A 10,507-nucleotide genomic window follows, 5' to 3' on the forward strand; every position below is an offset into this window, starting at 1 on the left:
AAAGGAGATGTATATGCAACAACCTGTGCAATTGCATGTACATGGAACTAAGAACGTGCTGTTAGTTTAGTCTAATTAGTGTATTAGACCAGTTACAATATTACCCACTTGTTGTTCAAATTCATGTGGAAAGGCCTCAATAGTAAAGTTAAAAATGTTACACAAAGAGCCCTTCCTAATATCTATCTCTCTTCTGTGGTGTTATGCTCAGCCTTCCATTGTCTCCCTGGTTCTCAGTGTTGACATTCTCAGATTTTCTTTTCACTTGTTTTGTCTCTCCATCAAGCAATCTAGAGTCAGATCCCCACAGTTAAGCAGTGTGAATGTCTTCTTCCCTGAATGAGTATATTTTAAGTTATTTAGATGGGCAGAAAAACATAGAACTTGTGATTTCATGTGCACGCATATTTCATTTATTATGTAAATATATAATAGAAAAATTGGAAAAAATACATTAACCAAGCAAATACTGTGGGAGAAAATGTTTTTGATCACAACAGGTAGCTGTGTGGCAGCAGGATTCACTAGGCGTAAAAGCTGGCCAAGGACACAGCAGTGTCACAAGCAAGGGGGGGATGGGCCAAGGAGATGCATGGGCAGCGCTGCAGGTTCCGAGTTATACGGAGCAGAGTGGTACATCTGCTGTGACAAAGCTTCCTGCTGCACAGACACTGCTCTGCTATATAAGGCTCCTTCACAAAGTTGTTTATATGTGCTGTAAATGTGTATATGCCCTAGTACTTTTGTTTTCAGACAGCATGGATGGAGAGCTGAACCTCCATCAATATGCCTTCTCTCCTACTGCTATAGCAATAAACTACTCCTGCCTGGCCTGAACCCCTGAAGGAGAGCATGTGTTTATTCTGCAACACCTGTTAGTCAGTTCTGATGAGAGCACAGAGCAATAGAAAGCCATTTTTGCAGACTTTTAAATGTATATATAGCAGATAATAATTTATTTCTGATACCTAAAAGTCAGTTATTAATTCTCTGTTATTATTTAGAGCAATTGATGGAAATTGTCTGTGTATGTAAAGTTTGTCCTCTCATTGTGGCTTAACCTTCAGAGGTAGTAAAGTATTGTTAACAAACAGATCATGTCTAGAAAACAAGCTAGAGAACAAATTTGTGTTCAGTTTTCTCAGGAGACCACATGATAAATAGTTAAAGGCAGAAAAGGCAAGCAGCGTGGATCTGTTAAGCCCTTTGCGATTCACACATATCAGGATGTCACAACTTTAAAGGGATTAGACCAACCTTCCTTCCACAAATCCCACTTGACTTTCATATAGCAAGCATTTCACTAAAAGCAGTCTCCAACTATGTGTGTGAAAGATGGAAAGTGTACTGAACTGTAAAGTGTGATGGAAGTATGAAAGATGCAGTAAGTCTACCTGGATGTGTGGGATTTCAGTCTGTATCTTCTGCTAGCCACATTTGTTTTACAAAACAAAAGGCTAATGGAGCAGTATTTAATGAAAAAAATAGAGGTCTGTCTTTCAAAGACCCACACGTACAGGCTTTATTCTATTCACACTCAATATTTTTGCCAAATGTAATATATTTGGAAAAGAAATCTCAAGCTGTTTTGTGATATAGATACAAACATGGCATTGACAGACTAGGTGCCATCTCTGCATAAGTCAGAGTTGTACCACTAGAGCTGCAGGAAAAAACGTAAATTTCTAAGAGTATTATCAAATATTTGTAATCACACCGACCAAGTTATAACAGTACATTTTCCAGACAAGTCCTCTAATGTTCATGCTACCTACCCTGGGCCTTTATGCCCATTTCTTTCATTATAAAGTAAATCACAACAAGGCCGTTGACTTGTCTGTGGTGGGCTCAGCAAACTGAGTGGCAGGTGGGTGTCATGAATATCATCTTGGGATGATAGGATCTGAACATCTAACAAAAATCAAGCAATCTATGTCTACATTTTTTTATATTCTGAAGGGTAATCAAAGTAATAAAAATTAAATAGCCTGTGATTTTAAAGAAAAAAATCTTTGAACATTTGTAAACAGTTCAATTTCTTTAGGTCTTATGACAGATGTTTTCTCTATCATATTACATAGCAGCTAGCATGAGTTTTAACCTAGTTAGCATAGCTGTTAGTGTAAGCCTATGAACTTTAATGACTTTTTGTTTTAGAAGTAGGTAAAATGTAACCAATCTCTTGTCCCAAACAAGAAAATAGATAGCCTAACTATGCAAACAACCAGTTAGTCATCAAGACGTGTGAACATGTCCAGAAGTGTTTGGAACAAGCAGATCGTGAGTGCCAAAAACAGTCACAGAAAACAACAGTACAATTTGGTTTCCCAATCTAAATCTATGCTCAGAAACACAATCTGTGATGAGTTTCCTCATAGGCAGATCTGCCTCTTGTTTCTTTAGTAATCAGATGATTCAGAACTTGCCACTTCTGTTTAGTTCAGGTCTCATCAAAATTTACAACCAGCTTGTACTGGCTGTAGCTAGGAAATAACGGGCTTGTGCCTAGTTCAGAAGTTCAATTTCAGAAATTCACACACAAACACACATACAACCAGTTATCTGCCAACTGTCAGCATCCACAATTTTAATTATTTTTTGCATACCACAGAAAAGCAATAGGATATTTTTTGCGCAAGGATCTACTTCATTATGCCTCAGGGACAGTAAGTTTACTAGAGACGCTCTAGTCCCAGTCTGTGTAGCCTCGTAAATATGATTTTTGCCATGATGAATTAAAGGCCACAGATTTTGTACCGACCTGAGAGTGCATGGTCTCAGGACTGTCCTGGCTTGTGCTGGTTTTAGCTTGTCAACTTGTGAAGTGATTACCATCTAATCTGTTTTAGCTTTAGCTCTGGGAATACCCCGTATGGTAAAAGTCTGACACAGCTAGATAGTCAGTGGGTCACAAACAGCCCTTTGTATTAAATAGGTTGGGAGAGATCAAATTGCAACTTTCAAACTTTAGCTGGAAATGAATGAGAACGGAGCAAGTTGAGGTGAGAAAATGTACAAATATAGCCTATTTCAGGTGGCCTAGAAATACGTGAGGGGGTTTTCTCAGCTTTTAAGCACAAGAGCCAGACAAGAATGAAAGTAGTACGTTAAATTGAGTGTGATGAGGATAATTTCTTAATCCAGGTGATAGACAGCCCGACCAGAGGAGAAACATTACTAGACCTGTTGCTCACCAACACAGAACTAGTTAGAGATGTCAAAATTGGTGGCAGCATGTGCTGCAGTCATCATCCCCTGGTGAAATTCACAATCTTGAGGAAAATGGGCCAGGTGAAGAGTAGAGTCACAACCCTGAATTTTAGGAGAGCAAACTTTCAGTTATTTAAGGAATTAGTGGATGAGTCCTCCATGGAAACTGCCTTCAGGGACAAAGATGCTGAATAGAGCTGGCACTTTTTAAAGACATTTTTCTTAAAGAAAAGAGCTCTTGATTCCAATGTGTAATAAATCAGGCAAGGAAGGCAGGAGACCAGCATGGCTGAGTAAGGACCTCCTCATGAAACAAAAGTGTAAGAAGGAAATGCACAGGCAGTGGACCCAGGGACATGGATCCTAGGAAGAATACAGAGATGCTGCCTGGATGTGTAGGGATGGGATCAGGAAAGCTAAGGCACAGTTGGAGCTGAATTTGGCAAGGGATGCGAAGAAGAAGGGCTTTTACAGTTATGTTGACCAGAAAACGAAGATTAAAGAAAATGTACCCACCCTGGTAAATAAGACAGGAGAACTGGTGACAACCAACATGGAGAAGGCTGAAGTATTCAACTTTTTTTTTTGCCTGAGTTTTCAGTGGTAATCCTTCTTCCTACATCTCTCGAACCCCTGAACTTCAAGGCAGGCACTGTGGGAATGAAGTCTTTCATAGATAAGGTTCAAGACTAGCTGAGGAAGCTGAACCTAAGTCCATGGGAGATACATCATGGTCCTGAGGGAATCACCTGATGTAGTTGCCAAGCCACTCTCCATCATATTTGAAACATTATGGCAGTCAGGTGAAGTCCACAGTGACTGGAAACAGGGAAACATCACACCTATTATTAAAAAGGGTCAAAAGGAGGACCCTGGGAACTACTGACCAGACATCTCTGTGCCTGGTAAAATCATGGAGCAGATCCTCCTTAAAGACATGTTGAAACATATTGAAGACAGGGAGGCGGTTAGAGACAGCCACTATGGCTTCACCAAGGGCAAATCATACATCAGTGGAGAAGGGAAGAACTACAGATGTCATCTACCTTGACTTCTGAGAGGCTTTTCATATGGCCCCACCACAACATTCTCGCTGCTAAATTGGAGAGTTATGGGTTTGACAGATGGACTGTTAGATGAATAAGGAACTGCCTGGATGATCATGTCCAAAGAATTATAGTCAAAGGCTCAATGTCCAAGTGACAACCAGTAATGAGTGGTGTCCCACAAGGGTCTGTACCGGAACCATTACTATTTAACATCTTCATCAATGACATAGACAGTGGGATTGAGTGCATACTCAGCAAGTTTACAGATGACACCAAGCTGTGTGGTGCAATTGATTCACTGGAGGGAAGGGATGCCATCCAGAGGGACCTTGACAGGCTTGCAGAGTGGGCCTGTGTGAACCTCATGAAGTTCAACAAGGCCAAATGCAAGGTCCTGCACATGGGTTGGGGCAATTCCCAACATCAATACAGGCTGGGGGATGAATGGATTGAGAGCAGCTCTGCGGAGAAGGACTCAGGGATACTGGTGGGTTACAAATTGGAGATGAGCTGGCAATGTGTGCTTGCAGCCCAGAAAGCCAACCGTGTCCTGGGCTGCATAAAAAGAAGCATGGCCAGCAGGTCAAAGGAGGTGATTCTGCCCCTCTACTCTGCTCTCATGAGACCCCACCTGGAGTACTGCATCCAGCTCGGGGGGCCCCAGTACAAGAAAGACATGGACCTGTTGGAGCAGGTCCAGATGGCCACAAAGATGATCAGAGGGCTGGACCACCTCTCCTATGAGGACAGGCTGAGAGAGTTGAGGTTGTTCAGCCTGGAGAAGAGAAGGCTCTGGACAGACCTTAGGGTGGGGTTTTTTTAGGGGGCTTATAAGAAAGATGAAGAGAGACTTTTTGGTAGGACCTGTAGTGACGGGTCAAGGGGCAATGGTTTTAAAATGAAAGAGGGTAGATTTAGACTGGATGTAAGGAAAAAATAATTTACGATAAGGATGGTGAGACACTGCAACAGGTTGCCCAGAGAAGTTGTGGATGCCCCCTCCCTGGAAGTGTTCAAGACCAGGTTGGATGAGGCTTTGAGTAACCTGGTCTAGTGAAAGATGTGCCTGCCCATGGCAGGGGGGGTGGACTAGATAATCTTTAAAGGTGCCTTCCAGCCCAAATCATTCTATGATTCTATTATATGATTTGAGTTTGGGTTAGGGGTTAGGGTTAGAAGGGTTAGGGTTGGAAGGGTTAGGGTTCGGCTGAGGAATAGGGGTTAGGGTTAGTTTTAGTGTTAAGGTTAGGGGAAAACATATAAAATCATTGCTTTTGAAACACAGGATGTGTTTGACTTCATTGGGAATTGCCCTATTCCCAGGGGAAAAAAAAGAAAAAAGAAAAAAAAGCTTACCCCTCCTAGAAAGGAGCTATATAAGTAACAGCAAATATACAAAACCCTCAGTAATGAGAGGTCTGAGAAGAAAGGCTAACCTAGAATATTCAAATAGAAATGACACATTTGAAAAATCACTAGAAATGCCAGATCCCTGAAGTACTTACCATTTATTTTCTTACCTGGTTTTAATGTTATAGCAAGTTCATAATGTGTAGCTTGACTTACTTCTTATTTTGTAATTGTCTGCATATAAATGACTCACTGGAATATGAAGCATGAACTGAGTGTAGATATTACCTGAATATACGTGTTCTTCTGCCTGCTTCCAGTATATTGCCTAAGTAAATTTTTAAAAGTACATTGATACAAATTCTTGTACTGTGTCTCTTCCCTAATTACCCAGTCCTTTTTAATTAGGTATGTATATTATGTATGCTATACCACAGTGCTTAAGCATCAAATAGCTGTTTCTAAATGGATTACAAATATAGATAATATGATTCAGCAGATTAATTTCTTAGAAGCTCTAAGAAATTCTAAAGAAGTTCCATTATCAAATACAATGAGGATCTACAGTATAACTAACTAGGCAAATCTAAAACAAAGTTTTGCAGTGTTAACTTCTATCCCTCTGACTGGGAACAGAGTTGGAAACACATCTCATTCTATTATCCTTTTTGTGAAGCCATCAGTACTTCAAGCTTGGCTGCTTTAAAAATATTTCTAAGCTTGATGGCTAAGGAATGTAATGGTACAGTTAGGGAAACAGCCTACGTCTTCTTCCCACCCTAAGTACTCCAGAAAGGAAATGCTCACCATCCCAAAAGAAGTGCTCTGTTGACATCTATCAGGTAGAACACAGAGGAGGTAGACAGGATTGACAAGCAGCAGTCGTGGTTTAACCACAGCCAGCAACTAAGCACCACAGAGTCACTTGCTCACTCCCTTCCTCAGCAGAATGGGTGAGGAAGAGAATTGGAAGGGTAAAAGTGAGAAAACTTGTGGGTTGAGATAAGAACAGTCTAATAATTAAAATAAAATAACAATAATAATTAAAATAATATTAATTTTAATGAAAAGGAAAATAATAAAGAGAAATAAAACCCAGGAAAGACAAGAGATGCAAATGAAAAGAATTGCTCACCGCCAATGCCCAGCCAGTCTCTGAGCAGCAGCCAAACTTCCCCATAGTTTTATTGCTGAGCATGATGTTATATGGTATGGAATACCCCTTTGGTCAGCTGGGGTCAGCTGTCCCAGCTGTCTTTCCTCCCAACTTTTTATGCACTCCCAGCCTACTCACTGGTGGGGCACTCTAAGAAGCAGAAAAGGCCTTGACTCTGTGTAAGCACTGTTCAGCAGTAATGAAAACATCCCTGGGTTATCAACACTGTTTCCAGCACAAATCCAAAATATAGCGCCATACTAGCTACTATGAAGAAAATTAACTCTATCCCAGCCAAAACCAGCACAGCAGGCAAGCCTAAACAATGACTGTTTTACAGGTATTTGTGACACATTTCTGTTAAAAATGAATTATTCTAAAAAGGTGGGGAAAAACACATGTCCTTGTAGTAGTGTAGAAAAGTCTAGGCCATTTAATTCCATCTCAATGTGCCCCGTTGAGAAGTCACCCTGGTCTCAAGCAACAGCTTTGAGTACTGGAATGCCATGGTTGGGTTCTGAAAATAAAAAATAGGTTGTGTGGAGTTTTATAAAAAAAGGGAGAAGTAGCATCTGTGGAGAACTTGGAAACTATTTAGTTCCCAAAGTTATGTGTGCTCTTCTAAGAGCTAACATAACAAAGAAACATCAGCAAAAGTCATGGAGTTGCTTTCACTGGCTGTCAGATGGTGGGAACTGCTGTGTGAAATGTTGGGATACACCACTAGCAGAAATTATAGTGGAGAATAGAGTAGAAATAATTCACAGGCAAGAAAAGGAGAGAAAGGAAGTTAGCTTTGAAGACCTCAGCCTGGCTTAAATTGGAACTTGAGACCCTGAAAGAAATCAAGATGTTAAAAGTGAATGAAGGTTAATGCAGGTAAGGGTTAACCTAGTAGGTGACCTACCAGTTATGTCTCGAGATGAAGACTATAAAATTGTTGCTGTTATAGTTCTTTGTAGGTATTCTTGCATTCTGGGCAAGTAGAACTCCAGTGGGCCGTCTAGGACCACCTTATTCACCCCTGACTGATCAAGAATTTCCAAATCACCCCTTTGGGAATAATTTTTTTCCACCTTGTTGCTACTTTCCCACTTTACCTCCTCTTTTCCTGCTATACCTATCAGTGATCCACCATTCTCCAGTGTAGCCATACCCTCACCCAGGGTTCTAGCAATTAAAGTAGAGCCTGGAGTGATAAAGAACCATTTCTGTGGTCCTGGGGACCAATGGGCTTTGCGATGCCTCTCAGACCAATTTGACAACAGCATGTCGTGGTTTAGGCCCAGCCGGTAGCTGGGTGCCACGCGGCCGCTCACTCACCCCTCCCCCAGCGGGATGGAAGAGGAGAAGTCTAACAAAAGGCTTGGGTCGAGATAAGGACAGGGGGAGATCACTCGCTAATTACCGTCAGGAGCAAAACAGACTGAATGTAGAGAGGAGATTCATCTAATTTATTACTAGGCAAAACAGAGTAGAGCAATGAGAAAATACAATCAAGTCTTAAAACACCTCCCCCCACCCCTCCCATCTTCTCGGGCTCAACTTCACTCCCGGCTTCAACCTCCTCCCCCCTCAGCGGCACAAGGGGGCAGGGAATGGGGGTTGCGGTCAGTTCAGCACACATTGTCTCTGCCACTTCTTTGTCCTCAGGGGGAGGACTCCTCTCAACATTCCCCTGCTCCAACATGGAGTCTCTCCCACGGGCTACAGTCCTTCACGAACCGCTCCAGCGTAGTCTCTCCCACAGGGTGCAGACCTTCAGGAGCAGACTGCTCCAGCGTGGGGTCTCTCCCACAGGGTGCAGACCTTCAGGAGCAGACTGCTCCAGCGTTGGGTCCCTCCCACAGGGTCACACGTCCTGCCAGCAAACCTGCCCTGGCGTGGGCTCCCCTCTTCACGGGTCTACCGGTCCGGCCCGGACTTGCTCCAGCGTGGGCTTCCCACGGGCCACAGCCTCCTTCAGGTGCCTCCACCTGCTCCAGCGTGGGGTCCTCCACGGGCTGCAGGTAGAATCTCTACACCCCCTCATCCTTCCTCCATGGGCTGCAGGGGACAGCCTGCTTCACCATGGTTTTCACCACGGGCTGCAGGGGGATCTTTGCTCTGGTGTCTGGAGCACCTCCTCCCCCTCCTTCCTCACTGACCTGGGTGTCTGCAGAGTTTCTTACATCTTCTCTCTCCTCTCTCTGGTTGCAAAAACTTCTTTAATTCTTTTGTTTTCCTTCTTAAATATGTTATCACAGAGGCGCTGATTGGCTTGGCCTTGGCCAGGGGCGGATCCATCTTGGAGCCGGCTGGCATTGGCTCTATCAGACACAGGGGAAGCTTCTAGCAACTTCTCACAGAAGCCACCCCTGTAGCCCCTCCCGCTACCAAAACCTTGCCACACAAAACCCAACACACAGCAGCCAACAGAAACGGGAACTCACAAAAGATGAGGGTGTAATATTTTCACAGGCATTGTGTAAGAGATTTGACAGTGAAGTACCATCTTGTTAGGATGACTTTTATCAGGGAAATACTACTCTGAAAAATACAGCCTATATCAAACCACAGTGCTGAGTTTATTAGTTGAAGATTTGAATCGAGATTGATTCTGCCAAACCCTGCTGCACTGGAGTGGTTTCTCTAGGAAAATCTTCAGCTGATTTCTGCGAAGTGCACAGGGCCTGGGAGCAACACAATCAGAGAATAACCTCGCCAGAAACTATTGCTCTTTCTGTCAGTATGTAGACCCAAAGTTGTTTCTTTTGTTCTTTAATTTTCTTCATAATGACTGTATTGAAAGACAGCATCAAGACACAGTGAGCAGCATCCCAAAAGTATTTCAAAATCAAATGAAAGAAAGGCAATTTAGCTGACACGGGGAAGTTGTAGTGTGACAAAAGCACACCAGTCAATCCTGAGGAACCTAAGAGATGCTCTACCACAGTGCTTAAGCATCAGATAGCTGTTTCTAAATGGATTACAAATATAGATAATATGATTCAGCAGATTAATTTCTTAGAAGCTCTAAGAAATTCTAAAGGAGTTTCAGGGACTAGAAACTGTCCCTGCAAATGCTGCAGTTTTCAAGGACTGCAAAGAACTACGAACACCATAGAGGCAAACGACCAAGTCTCCTGTAGGAAACAGGCATGCCACACAAGGACAGGTAAAGCAAGGTTTTCCCTCTCTTTGTACTTCCTTGAACCATTCTAGTCTCTGCAAAACCCCCTGCACACCATGCACTAAGCTGAAATAGCCCTGGGCAAAGGGAGCCTGTCTGCATGAGGTGCCTGGTCTGACAGAGAGCTCCTTTCTCAAAACACTTTAGATTGCCCAGCCCTTTCTGGGGGGCCTGGCTAGTGATGGAAGAGGAAAGAGGAAAGGCCCGTTGGAAAGCTCTGCTCTGTCTACTTTCTTACATGACTGTTGCCTTGCTCCCACGCTGCTGTTTCATGTTGGGCAGAGTCTGGGCCTGGCCCCTGCCAGAGGCTGATGGTTTCTGCTGTTAAGGACTGATTGGATTTGAAGAAAATTCCTCGAGACGTCGAGACAGGGACATATACTGATGTTTGGATTTATACGTATGTCCTAGGGCTGCCGCGAGGTTTTGCTCTGAGGTGAAGTCTACTGCCCTGCCTCCAGGGACCTAGCGCTGCGGAAGAAGGCGAGCCGGACCCACTGGTGCGAGCCCGCAAGGTTCTCCCCCGCCGCAAGGCCAGCCTCCGCCGTAGTTCCCGCCTCCGCGCAGCAG

Source organism: Grus americana, chromosome 2 (genome assembly GCF_028858705.1).
Source record: "Grus americana isolate bGruAme1 chromosome 2, bGruAme1.mat, whole genome shotgun sequence".
Lineage (NCBI taxonomy): Eukaryota > Metazoa > Chordata > Aves > Gruiformes > Gruidae > Grus > Grus americana.